General features: G+C 48.2%; 1 protein-coding gene across 2 annotated transcripts in view; it reads left to right on the forward strand.

Moving 5' to 3' along the window:
* The window catches only part of CNNM4 (cyclin and CBS domain divalent metal cation transport mediator 4), a 35,783-nt gene that overhangs the window by 5,971 nt on the left and 11,635 nt on the right, over positions 1-18,177 (forward strand). The gene's annotated exons all lie outside the window — the stretch shown is intronic.

Consider the following 18,177-nt stretch of genomic DNA (forward strand, 5'->3'; position numbering starts at 1 on the left):
AACATCTGAGGTTTCGAGCTAGGGATTCGGGTTGATGATGATGTCATTTAACAAAAGTGGGGAGAGGAGGAAGCAGAGACAGTTTGGAGGGTTGGGGGGGGGTAGTGGTGGCAAATAATAGCGATGTGACCCTTTATTGGACTCCTCTGTGCTCACCAGAGCCTCTCACACTTAAATGTGCACCCGAACTGCCTAGATGTGAACTGCAGAGGTGAACTCAGTGGGTCTGGGGTGTGGCCTGAGAGGCTGTATTTCTGGCAGGCTCTCCGATGATGGCCACGTTGCTGGTCCTGGGCCACACAGAGCAGCTCAAGGGTGAGGTCCGTCCAGGCAGGTGTGCAGCTGAAAGTGCCCATGTGGGACTTGGGGGTAAGGCCAGGACCAGGATTAAAGGTTTGAAAGTCAGCCGAGAGCCGGCCGCACGCGGGAAGCGTGTAGAAGCCCCGTTAAAGTGGCTCCTTGGAGAGATGAAAAAGAGCCAAGCAGGCGTGGTTTGGGGAGCCTCCTGGGGAAGCCAGATAGGGTGAGGGCCAAGCACAGACTGTGGGGACGGGACATTACGCCACAAGATGCTGGGAGAGGACAGCCTCTGGAGCGGAGAGGGAAGGCAGCCACACACCTGGTCTGCCACAGCTCCACCTGGAAACAGTCTCCAGCTGAGCTGGTGATACGATCTTGAGAAGCTGTCCCGGGGGCAAGTGTGTCTGAGAGAGTGACAGGAGCTGCCTGCGAGGGCAGAGGTGCCAGCCAGGCCGCTGACAAAACACTGGCCAGGCTCCTGGTCACTTTCTCTTCTCGAGGTGCTCGTGGGCATGGAGCCTGGCCGCGGGGGATGGGGTGATGCGCTGCTGGCCCGCGGGCAGCTGCACGTCTTCCCCTCGCTGGCCTCGCTCAGCCGGTGCTCGGGCTTCCGTAGAGGAGCCCGGACTGAGCGCAGTTTCCACGGCCTTCTATTGACAGATCTCGTCCTAAAGCTCTTACTTGTGCCCCGGAAGGCGCTGCCTTGTGTCTAAGCCCAAATAAGAGCTTAGATCATCCCGAGATCACGCTAGTGTTCACTTTTCAAAAGTCTTAATATTTTCAATTAGAAAGCCCAGCTCCAGAGTTTTCCTGAACACCTCTGGTCAGGACAGGAGGTACTGAACAAATGTTTAACCTTGAAAATACTCGAGTGCACAGAAACACAAAAACACAGGACTGTGTCCTGCAGGAGAAATGGGTAGGTAAGGGGCAGGGCCTTCCAGAAAGCGGACGCCTTTCTGGTCAGTAGAAGTCAGGGAAGACACTCCCAAGGATCCAGCTGGATCAGCAAGGGTGAATAGACACGACGTTTTTCCACTTCTGTGCCCCTTGTTCTGGGAGAACTTGGACAAGACCACAGGATGAGAAATGAGCTTCTCAGTCGTTGGTACCAGCTTCGGGTAAAACTGCTTCCGCATGTTGTGACTGCTTCTCAGGCCTTCCAGTGGCTGTGAGAGTTACGGAATTTGCCAGGGGTGCCTTAGATGGCCCTCAACTAAGATGAGGGGGCCCGGCTGCCGTTTGATCCAGCCCCCTCCTCTCCTTCTCCGAGCCTCTCCGTCTGCTGTCAGGCACAGCCCTGCGCCAAGGTGCTGGCCCACCCTGTCCCTCAGGTTACCCCTCTCGTCACACCTGAGTGTGCCAAGACATCCTGTCGTAAAAGGCTTTGTGGCTGCGTAAAGGACTCCTGGTCCATTTCAGACTGGAGTCTGGACTCCCAGGTCTAGTCTTGTTCCATTTGTTACGCGATTTTCTCTTTACTAGTGGTTATTATAAAAAAGATACATCTCATCGTCAGACCTTTAGAAAACACACAGATCTAAACAAAACAACCCATGAGGCTGTCATCTGGAGAGAACTACTTTTAATATTTTGATTTATTACAATAACCTTTTCAGAAATTGTCTCTAAAAGTCATGTCACAAACAGCAAGATCAAAACCATTTTCATCTCACAGCCGTGTGAAGTTTCCTATTAGCAGCTCATGTGTATTTTTACATTGAAACCATTGTCTACACTGCCCTGCTTTTTGGAACCTAGTTTAGATTGGTTCTTCAGATTTCTCCTCCAATAAGCCAAGAAATCCCTTTCTGTCCCTGGGCTTCCTGGGAGGAGCATCTTGGAGGGTGACCGCAGACAGAGGGCTGGGCAGCACGGTGTGGCTGGTGAAAAGGTGAGCCCAGAGGGCTGGGGTGTGTAGCCTCCAGCCTGGTTTTTTTGTTGTTGGGTTTTTTTGTTTGTTTGTTTGTTTGTTGTTTTAGCCACCAGCCTGTTTTGCTGGGGGTTAAACTTGGTGTTGCTGGAGCATTCCCCAGAGGTTATAGTTGCTTCCATGCTGCAGGGCCTATTTACTGTGACCTGGGCATGGTTCTTGAAAGACTGGTTTCCCCAGGCTCTCCGGAACGCCTGGTCTCTGCCCAGCGGGCAGCCAGGAGCCACGGTTGGGAGGGGGGGTTGGGAAGGGGCTCCGTTCCCCCCACCCCAGGCAGGCTTACTCCCACACATACATGCATGCCCCTCCCACCAGATAGACACAAGGATAGGCTCACACCTACACACCTACACCCCCGCCCCCACACAGGCTGGCAGACACACCCGGTTATCCCTGCAAGCAGGCTCTCTCACACATGCACACACGCATGTACACATATGCATGTACGCAGACACGCACAGTCACCCCGAGTCCCATTAGTCCAGGGGCGCCTGCGTGGCACAGTCGGTTGAGTGTCAGACTCTTGATCCCGGGGCTCCGTGCTCAGCGGGGAGTCAGCTTGGGATTCTTTCCCCTTCCCCTGTCCCTCCTGCCTGTGCTCTCTCTCTAAAATAGATAAATAAAATCTTAAAACTAAATACATAAAATTAGTCTAACTCTCATCACACTTCCCTAAGAATAAGTTCAAAAAGTGGATAAAGCTTATGCAAGTGGAGTTTATTTCATGAAAGGCTCAAAATAGTGACTGACTCGTGGTCCCTGCAGAATTCCTCTTTGGTTGCTGGTGAATTGGTCATCCACATAAATGACGGCATCCAGCTCAGAGGGCTGTGGTGAGGACTGCATGAGGTAAGGCATACAGAGTGCTTAGCTCAGTGCCCGGCACCACGGTCCTCATGCAATAAATGTTAGCCATTTTAACAATTATTGTTATTACTATCCAAAGGTGCCCCAGTTGGCGCTGATACCAACCCGGGCTGCGGTGGTTCTCATCTCCTGGCTCAGGTGGCAGGCTGCCCCACTGTCTGGGTGTGGTGCCTTTCTTGGAATTCTGAACACATTGAGGTCAAAAGAGCCCACTGTGTAATTACATGCCAATTCAAATACCATCTTATCTGGGTCCTCGTGTGTATATTAAGGGTAACAGAAGCCAGAGCTTAAGGAAGAAAATGTATGGAAGAGAAACTTAACCCTGAGGAGATTCTCCTCATTTACTGAATTGTGTCCTGCAGATTGGAGAAACGTAAGCCGGCCATGCTGACTGGCTGCACATTTGCCTTCTCGCTGCAGGAGCATAATCTGAGGGTCAGGGAAGCCGGACAGGGCAGGGCTGGAGCCGCATTGGCACCTCTCCTTGGGTTGTTTCATGGCAGGATTCCCCCTTTGTCTGCTCCCTCCCTGCTGTCCCAGTTGGGGAGAGAAGAGGTTAAGATAGAAAAGCAGCAGTGAGTAGAGGGGGATCCAAGGGAGCAGAGATTCCCCAGGAGGCCCAGTCTCCCTGGAAATGCCCCAGACCCAGAGCTCTGGAAAGGCTAAGAGCGAGCAGAGAGCAGAAAGAAGGAAGAAATGCCTTCATTAATGGTTAACCTTTATTGAATACTTAATTAATCTCCCAAATGCTGTAGATAGAAACTGAGACTCAAAGAGTTAGCCTAAAAATCTTTTCCAGACTGACAACTAACTGGAAACCCCAGCTGTTCTCCTACAGAGGCCAAGCTCTTAACCCCTGCTCTGTGTTGCTTTTCAGTAAGATCGTGGATATTAAGAAAGATAGGAGAAGATGGGGAAATTTCAATAATTCCAGGCTGGATAATTTATTGTCAGTTCTAGATTTTTTTTTTTAATTGAGGTACAGTTGAGATGTAACATGAGACTTGTTTCAGGTGTACAGCATAATGATTCCATATTTTCGTAAATGTTTGTTTGCCACAGTAAGTCTAGTTAACTATATCCCTCTACTCACCACACATAGATACAAAATTTCTTTTTCTTGTGCTGAGAAGTTTTAAGGTCTCACTCTTTTTTTTTTTTTTTAAGATTTTATTTATTTGATAGGGAGAGAGAGCATGAGCATAGGGGAGAGGTAGAGGGAGAGGGAGAAGCAGGCTCCCGACTGAGCAGAGAGCCCTACCCATCATTGGATCCCAGGACCCTGAGATCATGACCTGAGCTGAAGGCAGCCGCTTTAACTGACTGAGCCATCCAGGCGCCCCTAAAATCTAATCTTTTGGCAATTTTCATATATATGATATAATATTATTAACCGTAGTCACCATGCTGGGCATTACATCCCCAGAACTTCTTTACCTTACAACTGGAAGTTTATACCTTATGACCACCTTCCCCCGTTTTGCCCACCCCCCACCTCCTGCCTCTAGCAACCACCATGATTTGTTTTAAAGGAAACTTCATTGAAGCAAAGTGCATAAATCATAAGTATACGACTTGATAGTTTTTCACAAAGGAACACCCCTGTGTAACTGTCGCTGAGCTCTGGAAATAGAACATTACCGACACCGTAGAAGTGTGTAGCTTCTAGGGTACCCTCCCAGTCACTGCCCCTGTCCCCCCAATCATCATGGTGAATTTTTTCTGTTTCTGAACTTTTACAAGCGAATCGTCAGTATGTGTTTTTTTGTGTCTGGTGCCTTCTGTGCAACGCGTTGTACGGAGCTGTAGTCCGTTCCTTTTTGTTGCTAGATAGTATTCCATGATAAACTATACTGGGCTGTTGATGGCATTTCAACTGTTTCCAATTTCGAGCTGTTCATGGCCACTAAAAATGTTCTCGTGCATGTCTTTCGGTGATGCTATGTAGGTATTTCTGTTGGAAATATACCCAAGTGTGGACTTGCTAGGATATAGTGTAGGCACAGATGAGACAGTTTTCCAGAATGCTCTTTGCTCTTACCAGTTTACACTCCTGTCCCCACAGCTGTGGTATTGTCAGCTCTTTATTTATTTATTTCATTTTAGCCAGTCAGGTAGGTGTGTGGTAGTTATCTCGTTGTGATTTTATTCTGCATTTCCCTAGTGACTGATGATGTTGAACACATCTTCGAATGCTTAGTATCCATTATGGGTTAGTGCTTTTTATATCCTGTTTAAGATTCTTTGCCTATACACAAGTTAGGAAGCTGGTAGCCTGTGTTGTTTTCTAGAAGCTGTAATGTTTGCTTTTCACATTTGGATCCGGAATCCTTCTGGAATTTATTTCTGTGTCTGAGGTGTTACAGTCTGATTCTTCTTTTAAATCCACGTGGATGATCCGGCTGGTACAGTACTGTTTACCGCGAAGACTGTCTTCCCCGCTGAGCTGCGGTGTATGTGTGGATCTCCCTGGAATCTTCTATTCCATGGGTCTGTTTGTCTGTCCTTGTTCCAGTACTACATTGACATACTTGCATTAGTTTTCTAATAAGTTTTGATATTTGGTAATAATTACTCCGTTCTTCGTTCTTCTTCAAGATTATCTTGACTATTCTTTAGCGTTTTTCCTGAGAATGTAATGGAATTGCAAGAATCTAGAGCTCGACGTGGAGACCTGATATCTTTTTAGTGATGAATCTTCCAGTCCATAGACATGGTTACCCCTCCATTTGTCGAATACCATCTTAATTTCTTTCAGTAATGTTTTGTCAGTTTCTGTGTAGAAGTCTTACACATCTTTTCTTAGATGTATTCCAAGATATTTGGTGATTTTTAAGAGGTGTCTTTAAAATGTTGTTTTTGAGAACGTTGGTTGCACATTGTTCCAACCCGGGTGTGCTGCCGTGCAGTTCTGATGCTCACCACCCCCGGTTAGCCTGAGACCCCACAGGCATCCACATGCTCCCCTCACTTCACATAACCAATCACAAGCCCCCCCCCCCACTGGCTATAAATTTAGGGTTCCCATGACCCTCCCCCAGGTTTAATGAGTCACTAGAATGACTCCTAGAATTCAGAGAAGTGCTACACTTAGGATTACAGTTTTATCCTAAAGGATACACATAGGATGAGGTCTGGAACAGCCATGGCTGCAGAGCTTCGCGCCCCCTCTCCGGCGGGGGCGGGGGGGGGGGTTGGGATTTTTCAGCCTCTGGGCACATCATTGTGTTTACAGTGAGAAGCACCACTGAGCTCTGGGGTCCAGAGGGCCTTTTTTTCCCTTCCGCACCCTCCCCAGGTGTGGTCCAGAGTTTTTATCAGGATTTCAGTACCTGGGCAGAATGATTAAGTTACTGGCTACACGATTGGACTCAGTGTCTAGCTCGCTGCCTTCCCTGAAGGTAGGTCAGCTCAAAGTTCTGACCCTCTAATGCTTGGCTTTCCTGGTGACCAGCCCTGCCCTGAAGCTATCTAGGGGCCCACCTGGAGTTGTTCATTAGGATAACAAAGCCACTTCTATTACTCAGGAAATTCCAAGGAATTGGGGAGCCAGAGTCCAAGACCAGATGTATTCTTTTTTTTTTTTTTTTTAAGATTTTATTTATTTGGCAGAGAGCACTAGCACGGAGAGTAGCAGAGGGAGAGGGAGAGGGTGAGGGAGAGGGAGAGGGAGAAGCAGGCTCCCCAACGAGCAGGGAGCCCCATGTAGGGCTCGATCCCAGGACCCTGAGATATGACCTGATCTAAGGCAGACGCTTAACCAACTGAGCCACCCAGGCGCCCCAGATGTATTCTTTATAATATAACACAAGTATGGATAATTTTTGTATAGGGACCTTAAATCCATTGGCCTTGTTAAATTCACTCATTAATTCTGATAGTTTATTTTGGATTCTTTTGGATTGTTTACACACATAATTATGTTGCCTGTGAATAATGGCAGTTTTATTTACTTATTGCTACAACCTTATACATTTAATATCTTGTTCTTGCTTAATTTCATTGCCTGGGACCTCTAGGTCGTGTTGAACTGGTGCCTTATTCTAGGTCTCAAGGGAAAGCTTTCCAAATTTGTTAGGAGGTATGATTTTACTGTAGTTTCTTGGTAGATACTCTTTATCAGATCAAAAAGGTTTCCTTCTTTTTCTAGTTTGCTAAGAGTTTTTATAATGAATACATGTTGAATTTTACCAAATGCTTTTTAAATAACTGTTGAGATGATTGAATGATTTATCTCCTTTATTCTGAATTATACCGATTGATTTTTGAATGTTCACCCATAAACACTTATTGCATAACCGGAATAAACCTAACTTAGTCATGATGTATGATCCCTGCCACACATCATTAGATTTGATTTGCCAATATCTTTATTTAGAATTTTGGCATCTGTTCATGAGAGAGAGAGGTCTACAACTGCTTTTTCCAGCCATTAAACAACCAACCACCCAGGAAGACATTACAAGATATCTCTGTTAGGGTTTTTATTTTTGTTTTATGGCAGGAAAAATAATTGTTTAGCAGTTAAGTCCTTTTCCCTCTTCTAATAGCCCAGTTTGGGTGAGCAAGTTTGAACATATCAAGTAATATTCTTGCCCTCTTCCACCTCTTTCCCTGCTTCTACTTGTAACAGTATAAGCCCCACCTCAAATGTTGCTGCAGTTTTTCTCCCTCTTCAGGTTTGGATGTGAGGTCTAGGATGATTTTATAGTTTGTAAACTTTCGGATGTGGTATGTGATTACCAGTTACCAGTGGGGGTTCACCAAAGTAAAAAAAAAACAAACTTTCTTCCTTCCTTTCTTTCTTTCTTTCTTTCTTTCTTTCTTTCTTTCTCCTTTTTTTGCGTGTGACGCGGGTGGGGTTACTGGGTTAGTTGAGTAGAAAGCTAGCCCTAGCCTTAATGTATCTTGATATCAGTCATCTAAGCATTTAACAGAATTTCCGGTTACGTCTTCATGACAAACAAACATGGGCCATGTGGGCTCATTAATAAAATGGTCCATCTTTTAGACTGATTCGTCTGTAGATTACTAGCTCGTTGCACAAACAGGGCCAAAGAATGGGTGACTCACTGGGCAGTGAGGGAGCTCCGAGTCTGTAAGCAGTTGAGCAGAGAGGTATATTATGGAAGGGGCTCCTCCTGGGTGGGGGACTGGGGTGGGAGGCTAGATGGCCAGGAGCCAGGATAACAGAGGACAAGGCCGGAGGTGCTCCTGAGAAGAGAGGACTGGTGGAAAGGGGGAAGCAGTTTGCTGTAAGGGTCCAAAGTCGAAAGGAGGCTGGTGGTGCTGACGGATGGTTGGGGACCCCTCTTGGCACCTCCTAATCTTTCGCTCGCCCCTGCCCTTCCCATGCTCAGGGAGGCATTGTCAGCCCGGCCAGCATTTTCTCTGCACGTCATTTTCTTCTGCTGGGTAAAACAGCTCTAGTTCTGTGCGTTCCTCCCTGCTTTCTCAACTGTCCCTGGCTGTGTCCTCCAGGAGACGTTTCCACAGCCCTGAGGACAAAGAAATCAGCATTAGATCTGACCTCACTCCTTAGATAACCTAAGAAACTCAAAACCCCAAACCTATCTTTTGACCCGGTGATTCTCCTGAAGGACATAGAGAAATAACCAAATATATTTATTACAAAGATTTTCATAATGGCACAAAAAGGAGGGGGACACAATTTAAGAGCCCAGTGGGGTTTGGGATTATTTACACATGTGTATAATGAAATATTATGAGGCTTTTCAATTTATAAAATATTTTATGACATGGAAAAAGAGAGAATGTGAAATATTTACAAATTATTTAATTTAAAAAGTATTTAAAAAGAAACCCCAAAAATAGTTATAACAGTAGTTGTCTTTGGAAGGCAGGATTGTAAGTGATCTTAATGTCCTTTGCACTTTTGTTACCAGTGTCAGGGGAAAAAAAAAATATATATATATATACACACACACACACATACACACACATTAGGTGTAAAAATCATTATAAGAAAATTGAGGAAATTAGAACACTTGATGTTAATGATCTTAAGGAATTACATATTTAGTTGTGGTATTGTGTTCTATTGTGGTCTGCGTTTTAAGAGTCCTTATCTTTTAGAGATGCTAACCAAAATGCCTCTAAAATTTATAGATGTTTACAGATAAAATCTGAGATTTGCTTCAAAATAAGCCAGTGAAGTGGGTGGGAGGGAAGAGGAAACAAGATCGGCTGCAGGAGTCGAGTTGTTAATTGTTTTAAGTTCAGTGAAGGGCCCTGAGGGTGTAATTATATTATTTCCTGTACTTTTGTAGATGCTTGATATTTTCCATCATAAAAGGTTAAAAAATTAGAGACTCCTGGCTAAATGAAAAATCAAAGACACGAAGCCCTGTCCCTGGGTGAGAGACCAGTCTTAGTGTTTCCTGACATCCGCTTGTCAACGGCTTCACCGTTGGGGTGTTTGGGTTAAAAGGAGAATAATATTTAGAGAAGCCCCATTTCTGAATCCCAGCTTCCAATCCCCCCCTCAAAGTGCGATGATCCTGGACGGGACTTCCCTGAGCCTCAGTTTCCTCCCGTGAATAGTAGATGGGCAAGGGATCGTGCCTGGGCTCCCCTCCTCAGCACATGCTCACCCCCCACTGTTCCATAGCTGAGGGGGAGGTGGGCCCTGAGGGGGACACCCGAGTAGCCCCTCTGAGAGGGGACAGCGAAGGTCTGCCTACCCTTTCCAGGCTTGAAAGGGAGCTCTCCAAACTTTTTTTGTTCATGCCACCCTATTAGGAAAAACGGTTTGAAAAATTTGTACCTCCGTTCATTCAAAAATTGTATATATGTACCGTTTTACTAATACATATGTTTATAAAACAAACACAAAAGCTTTTAAAGACATAAAGGTGAAATAATCATTATTTTAAGATGGCTTGCTAGTAGTTTCCACTTCATGTTATCTCTAGCACACACATTATGCTACTTTCTCAAGGCACGAAGTACCCTTGTGGTGGGATTCATCATTACTGACGGCGGCTATAAATCTGTGTTTCAAATCGCTTTCCTGACAAATTTTGAATTATTTTGGCCAACCACTCCTCAGCTCCCCGTTGCTGGTGTTCCCCCTGCTGTCTGACAGAGGGCTGGCAGTGGGAGGAGAGGACCAGCTCTGGACTTTGTAGTGCAGTGCTTGCCTTCTTCATGTGCCCCTCACTCTGGGATTTCCTTGCAGGGGTCTTGTTAAGCGAATGTCCATTTTGTGAGCATTGATCTGGTTAAAGGTGCTCACTGTAATCTGTAAACCCGTGTCACCGGGCGCACCACACCTGTAGCTCCTCTCACTTGTCTGGAGAGCGATGGAGTGAGGCCAGGAGCCCCTTCCCATGGGGACTGGCTGCTCAGAGCCCACTGTCAGTCTGTACGTAAACAAAACCTGAAGTCACTTATTTATTTTGGAATACAAATAAATGTGAAGGAGTCTGGGATGGCTACCCTAGAGATCCTGTTCTGGAAGGTTCCAGAGAGGCTGTGTGCGTGTGCAGTGTCAGGCTGTGGTGTTGTCCTGCTCAGAACGGCTGGGCAAGTCTCTTGGTAAGTCTAGAAATGCTTTTCTGTTTTGGCAAGTGGGCTGCAGTGTCTGCATTTCCATTTCTCTTTTCCTTGCAGCTGCCCTCCTGTCACTTCCTCTCTTTTTTTCTTCCTGCTTCTCTCAGTTTTTTCCTTTTTGTCTTGCCTTCCGTTTTCCTTTTCCTTCTAAAAACATAGACCAGCTATAGTGGCTGTATTTATTGATGGCTTACTTACTGGGCACCTGCTGTGTGTTTAGCCTTGGATCAGGCATTAAGGAAAGAATCAAGAGCCACCGGGTATAACATGCTGGCAGGAGTGGAAATCGGGAGCCCTACCAGGCAGTTGGCGATTGTGGTCGGATTTGGCCAGCGCACAAACCCTTTGACCTAGTAGCTCCACGGCTGTGGAGGTATCGGGATCTCACATGCATCAAATGATGGCGCGCAGGGATTTTCGTGGCAGCGTTGATTGCAGTAGAAGGAACTGGAAACAAGTGTGTGTCCATCAGCAGAAGGGAGAGGGTTAAATCCACCCTGGCATCCACCAGGGGACACTCCACAGGGGAAGTAGAGGGAGTTCTGTGCTCCGGTGACATGTTGAGTGTAAACCACAAGGTGCAGAAAGGTGTAATATATTTGTAATTAAAATGTAAAAATAGGGCGCCTGGGTGGCTCAGTCCCTTAAGCGTCTGCCTTCTGTTCAGGTCATGATCCCTGGGTCCTGGGATCAAGTCCGCAATAGGGCTCCCTGCTCAGCTGGGGTGTCTACTTCTCCTTCTGCCCCTCCCTCTGCTCTGATCTCTCTCTCTCTATCACGCTCTCTCTCTCTTGAATAAATAAATAAAATCTTTTTTTTTTTGAAGATTTGAAGATTTTATTTATTTGACAGAGAGCACAAGCAGGGGGGAGTGGCAGGCAGAAGGAGAGGTAGAAGCAGACTCCCCACTGAGGCGGAGCAGGGAGCCCGATATGGGGCTTGATCCCAGGACCCTGAGATCATGACCCGAGTCGAAGGCAGATGCTTAACCAACTGAGCCACCCAGGCGCCCCAAATAAATAAAACCTTTAAAAAAAAAAGTAAAAATAAAGTAATACATTTGTTGTAGAAACTTTCAGAACGGAGGATAATGATTAGGAAATGAAAGGCCCCCTTTTCCCACCACTCAGAATGTGAATATTTTTGGTGTGTTTTCTTCTATTAAGCCAGCAATGAACCAGCTATATTGCTTTCTCCCGCCCCTCAATATGAGACATCATTCTTATCCTTTCTGATTATAAATGTAAAAATAAGAAAGTAATACGTGCTGATTTTTAAATGCGTTAAGCAAAAGCAGAAGAAACCGGGGTAGTTCACGTATTTTCTTGTTTTGTAACTTTTTGCTTTACGCAAATGGTGAACCGCTATCTCTTTAAATAAATTTCTGTCTACATCAGCCTGATTTTTAGTGGCTGCAGTACTGTGTCATAAACTACGCTGGACGGACCCTCCTGGGCACAGCTTGCACACCAGCCTAGGTCTTCCCTTTGTATTAAGGTCTTTCCTAGAAATGGAAGAAATGGCTGAGGCTAAGGTCTTGCACATTTTCCATTTTGACACGTGCTGCCAAATCCTGAAGAAAAAAATGTCATTGTTCTCTCCAGTACTGCACTGTTTTAGTCTCTGTGGTCTTACAGTAGATTTTAATTTATATTAAAATTTAGGATCTCCTCAGTGTTCTTTTAAGTTGCTTACTGATTCAGCAGCTCACTCCCTGCCCCTCCCCAGTCTGGCCCTCTCTGCTTAGGGATACTTACGGAAACTTCTTTTTGTATGTTGCTCTCCCACCTGCTTGTTGAGGGGCGCTGGGGTGGGGTGGAGGGTTGTGCATGGGTGTGTCTCCTGCTGCTGTGCTCCTCTGCTTCCTTGCCTACGCATGCCATGCCACGTGCCTCACCTGGGTCTTCTTGCTGGGATGGGCTGCCCCTCCTGCTGGTGGAGGTCAGCACTATTAATAGCTTAATCCTGCCCCTGGCCTGGGTGGAAGGAGGAAAGGGGGATTCCCAGGAAATCAGGGTGCCCTGTCTCCTGCAAGTGCACACCCATGGCCTGTGGCCCCGTCTTCTGGCACCCAGGCCAGCACCTCTCCCCAAGGGAGGTGTCTCAGAGCTCAGGGCCTGTGCTGGAAGCCTGGGAGGTCAGGGGCTGGGATTTGCTGGGGGTACCAGCAAGGAAAAGGCCCAGGACACCATCTGGGGTAGTGGGAATCCCATGTCTGATCTGGGGCCTCTGGATCTTCTGCATGAGAAGAGGCAGCCGGAGCTGGTGAGTAGGGCCCTCTCCAGGACCTTGTGGACTTTGAAATCCAGCACCTCATGTGTTTTTCTTATGGTCTTTGAGAGATTATAAAGTTTTTTTTTTATGGGGGGAAGAGGACACAGCAGTTTGCTAAGATGGGCACTGTGGAAGGAGGAGGACTGGGCTCTCTGGGGCCCCTGAAGACCAGCTTGTACGTATCCAGCAAAGAGTCTGGGGGTCTGCTGTGTTCCAGGTGCGAGGTGAGAGGGGATGGGGTTATGGCGTGGAGAGGAGTGAAGTCACTGTGCAGGCCTGGCTGAGCTGGACCCCAGTCGACTATGTAGGCAGCCATTCAAGTGCTGGTGAAGGGTGAAGGGAGAACTGGGGCCGGGCCGGGCTGGGCAGTGAGTGCTAAGGGCCCCCAGGGCGGAGCGCCCCAGGCTGGAGCTGAGGGTGGGCAGGTAAAGAAGAAGGGCTGTGGGAGGGACTCAGTCAGCTGCTGGGGCCTCTTACTCTTTGCCCCGTTCCAGGTGGGAGAGGGCCATGAAAGAGGCCTCAGTGTTGCTCTCTGACTGGGAGGAGACCTGGCTGGACAAAGGTCGACGAAAGGCAGAGTGGGCAAGCTTGCCAGCCAGGTGTGGCCAGAGCAGACCGAGGGCGGCTTCAAGGTGCCTCCTTTCCCACAGCCAGGTTGCCCCTTACAGGCAGTGTCTGAGTGTAAAAGTTCCTGGGGGAAGCAGTAGGAGAGTCTTTGTCAAAGTTACTCTAATGGATGTGTTTCTTTCTGATTATAAAATTAATACTATTGACTATGGAAAGGTTGGAATTTCTCTTCAGAAAAGTATAAACAAGAAACAAACCCTCCTGAACCCCCCATACTTTTAGGTTTAGTCATATGAAGCTGACATTTTGGTTGGTCAAAAATAGTCAAATATCAACAATTTCACATGGATCAGCCAAATAGGAGCATTTTGCTACATTTCCTCAGTCATATTTCTTTGAATAAGGACTACTTTGAAAAATGGGGGCTTCTCAGCTTTTGGGGTAGATGTATTATTTACATTTTCATGTTCCATTTCTCACTCCAGCCACCCCCAAAATCCCAATTATCCAGTTGAATGGACACTAATAATAAAATGAGATAACTCATTAAAATAAAAATTCTGTAGATTTAAATTTCATACAGTGAGGATCATAAATAGAGGTCCTCAGTTGGCCCTTTTATTTTAAAAGTAAATTAAAAATGATTTTTTTTTTAAGATTTTATTTATTTATTTGACAGAGATAGAGACAGCCAGTGAGAGAGGGAACACAAGTAGGGGGAGTGGGAGAGGAAGAAGCAGGTTCATAGCAGAGGAGCCTGATGTGGGGCTCGATCCCATAACGCCGGGATCACGCCCTGAGCCGAAGGCAGACGCTTAACCGCTGTGCCACCCAGGCGCCCCCCTAAAAATGATTTTTGAATTACAGAAACTTCTTAATTGCTAAAATTCAAAAGAATTCTTCTTTAATCTTCATTCCTTTCCCCCTTCTCATTGATTACATTTCTCCTAAGGTACATCTGCGGGAACGAGTCATTCATTCCACAAATGTTCATTAAACACTTGCTGCGTGCTACTCACCATTCTGAGTTTTGGGGACACAGACTAAAGCCCCTGTGTCGCAGAAGATGGGCATAAACAATAAATATAATGAATAACCATAATATTTCGTATATTTTAGGTGATTTAATGACTGGGGTTGGGGTGCTAGAGGAGGGGTTTGCAGTTTTCATGGAGGCCCTCAGGGTAGGCCTCACTGAGAGGGCCACATTTGGACAAAGACCTCAGGTGGGGGCAAGCTCCCCAGTTATGTGGGGGAGGTGCAAGCCAGGCAAAGGGAGCAGCCTCTTCTGTGGGGAACAGCAAGGAGGCCTCGTGGCTGACCTGAGCACTGGAGAGAGAGGAGTAGGGACGTAAGAGGGTCAGCACTAAGGGCCCTGAGACCTGGGTCACTGGGGGGGGGGGGGGGGGTAGCCGCTGGAGGGACTTGGTGAGGCATGAGGTGACTTGACGTCACCCCTCTTGCTGCTGTGTTGAGAGCCGAACTGGCGTCTAGGATGAAGTAGGGAGCTGACTAGAGGCTGGTCTAGCTATCTGGGTAAGAAGGAGATATGTGTGGCCCAGAATGGGACAGTGGCAGTGGAGGCTGCCAGAAGAGGCTGGATTCTAGGTGTCCGATGCAAGCAGAGCTAACAGGGTCTGATGGAAGTGTTAAGAGAGAGAAGAGTAGAGAAATAGAGGAGGCAGAGTTTACTCCCCCATGGCCTGACCTACTGGACAGACAGAGATGGGCTGGGCTGGGGGGAGGAAGGGCAGGAACTTGGTTTTGGCCATGTGGGTTTCAAGGTGTTAGGCATCCAGGAGGAGCTAGCTAGCTATCAGCCAGCAGGTGGGTACAGAGTTTGAAGGATGCAGGAGAGGGCTGGCCCTAAGTGTTTATTTGAGACACCTTGACATACAGTTTGTATTTAAAGTCATGAGGTAAGGGACCAGGTCCAAGGACTGAACCCTAGGACCCTCTCACATAAAGAGGTCAGGGAGAAGGAGTAGCCCCTGAGGTCAGAGGAATGCCAAGAGAGCTGTGTGGTAGAAGCCGAAGAGAGGAAGGGTTTCCAGGAAGTGGGAGAGTGACCCTTGGTCAGAAGCTGCAGCCTGAGCAGGGGACCCCACCACTGGAGGTCTCTGGTGACCTTGGCAAGAGAGGCTCTTTGGCCAAGGAGGAGAATCTCTGGCCCAGCCCTCTCCTGCACCCTCCAAACTCTATACCCAACTGCAAAGAACAGTAAAAACAAAACAAAACAAACCCTTTGGGCAGACAAATTAGGAAAAGGCAAACACAGTTCAGAGTCCCATGGCTGGGCCAGCGGAGGGGAACCGACTGTCCCCCAGCCCAGCACCTGTGTGTGGGGCCCCAACTGGCCAGCCACAGTCAGCGCCAGCACCCTGGGCTCTTAGTGCACAGAGCAGGGGTGACTGTGGGCGGTGCCCCAGGTGTGTACACCTATAAGTTACCTGTCTCTAGAGGGTGCCCGCACGCACCCCTATGCCGCACGCACAGCCTCCAAGGGAAGGCCCGAGGGCTGAGAGTGGCCACAAGATTGGGCTCAAGGAATCAGCTCATTTCTGCAGGACGGGTATTTCTGTCCTTTAGAGAAGCCACCAGCCTTTCCCTGTGAGGCCCAGTGCGACCCGTGACTGTGTGTCAGGATTTCTGGTGAGCCTGTGGTTAGTCGGAGGTTCAGTGGGGAGGAGGACGTTTTTCTCAGGTAATTGAAGCTGTGTCTCTTCTGCGCAGGGGCCCTGACTGCGAGGCTCTGAGCAAGACGCTGCTGACTGAGCCACATCCAGACACACTCCGTTCCCCGGGACTCAGTCTGTGCCAGTTTAGGCACAGAGGGCCCTCGCTCACCCTAGACTCTCACTAGGTTCCCTTTGTTCCCCTTAATTTTGTTTTTCCCCTGATTTTTTTCTCAAAAAAACTCTAGAGTAAAACTTGCCCATCAAATAGAACAGTATTAGATAAGGGGTAGTAGGGCCCTTCCCCCGGACTCTACTTAACCCGGGAGGTGACTGCTGTTACCTCTTCCATGCATCTCAGGGCAGTTCAGCACTGCCCCCCCGCCCCCCGAGTCTCTGCAGAGGCAGCGGGCACCAGGCATTCTGTCCCTCTGCTCGCTCTTCCACCAGCAAGCCTGCGTTGGGCTTCGTTCCACACTCTGCCTGTCCATTCAGCCTGCTGCCTTCTCCCCAGAGCGGTGGCGGCCCCCTTCAGTACTCCCGCTCCATTGCTGTTGATCTAGGTCGTTTCTGGTTTGAGGTTGTTAAAAACAATGTTCTGTTGAACCTCTTTGCTTCTGTGTCTTTCTGCTTTGGAGAAGATGATATCCAGCTCCCTACCAGTGGAATTTCGGAGTCCAAAGTTAGGGGCCTTTGGTTTTGAGTCATGCTGCCCAATTGGCCTCCTCAGATGCGCCCGTTTACCTGCCCACCAGCCAGAGGACCTGTGAGGGCATGCTTGTTTCCCCCAGCACTGGGCATTACCGGTCTTAGAGCGCACCAGTCTGGAAGGTGGTAAAAGCCGCTTTGCTCTAACTCTGCTTGCCGCCTGATGGCATAGTTTAGCCGACTCCCTTAGACCACTGAGAGCATTGTTTCTGTCTCTGGAAGGCCCTCCTGGGTGGGCAGCCTGCAGCAGGCAGAGAGGCCTGGGGTCAGACCCCGGGGTCCTGGCTCTGAGTGGCTGCTTCCCTGTCATTGGCTCACATCTAGAAGAGCCTGGGAAGTCTTTGATCGAGTGTAGCCATGGTTCTTTCTAGGTCTGGTCTACGTGCATAGTTCTAGCAAGGGGCTGGAAGTGTTTTTGACCACAACTCAGAGCTGGAGATGAGTGTATCACAGTGACCGGCACGTGATAGGGAAAGTTGCATAAAACAGTACTCCCCCCTCATCACATGTGGTGCTCTCTGCTATCTTGTTCCTTTATTTCATTGTTTTAAATGCTGGTCCTGAGAACTGGCACCTCTCTGGAGTTCTGAGGGGCACATCTTGGGGTTGGGGGATCTGCAGTGGCCTTGGAGACTTGGAAAACACCCTCTACAGAGAAGTCCTTCGAGTGGGGCCCTCAGACTGGGTTGTGAAGGGGAAGCTGCCCAGGAGACCCTGGCTTGACCTTCTCAGCTCTCCCAGGGCTTTTTCCCTTAGGCTGCTCCAAACCTGTGTTCCTTTGTGGGGTACACAGTTCCATTCAAACGGAAGTGCGGGCCAAGCCTTGGCTGTCTCCCTCCTGTCACACACTGGCACAAGGGGCATAGGAACAGGGTAGAACCCTGGAAGGAAGGCCTGGAAAGCCCTGCCACCCTGCAGAGCTTCTGTGGAGGGTCTCTCCTCCCCTCCCTCTGCCTTCTGACTTTCTCTTGTTTTAGGTTGAAGGGGTGGCCCTTCTCTAATTATAGTACTTGCCTGGCCTAATTACAGCCTGGGCTAATTTGTTAATGGTTTTGGGAACTGAGAGCCTTTGCCTTGGGCAGTATCACGGCCCTTGGGTACATGCTGGGGCGTTTGCCAAGGAGAGCAGGGTGAAGGAATGTGAGTGGCCCTTGAGGCCCCGTGGGCAGCGTCTGAGGAGCCCCACGTCCAGTTGGCACACACACGTCTCCAGCCGATGGCTGCACTGTCCACAGGTTGTCAGTGTGGGTCTTTCCCTCCTCCAGGACTCTCAGG

This window comes from Ursus maritimus, unplaced genomic scaffold (assembly GCF_017311325.1).
Source record: "Ursus maritimus isolate PB19 unplaced genomic scaffold, ASM1731132v1 scaffold_6, whole genome shotgun sequence".
NCBI lineage: Eukaryota > Metazoa > Chordata > Mammalia > Carnivora > Ursidae > Ursus > Ursus maritimus.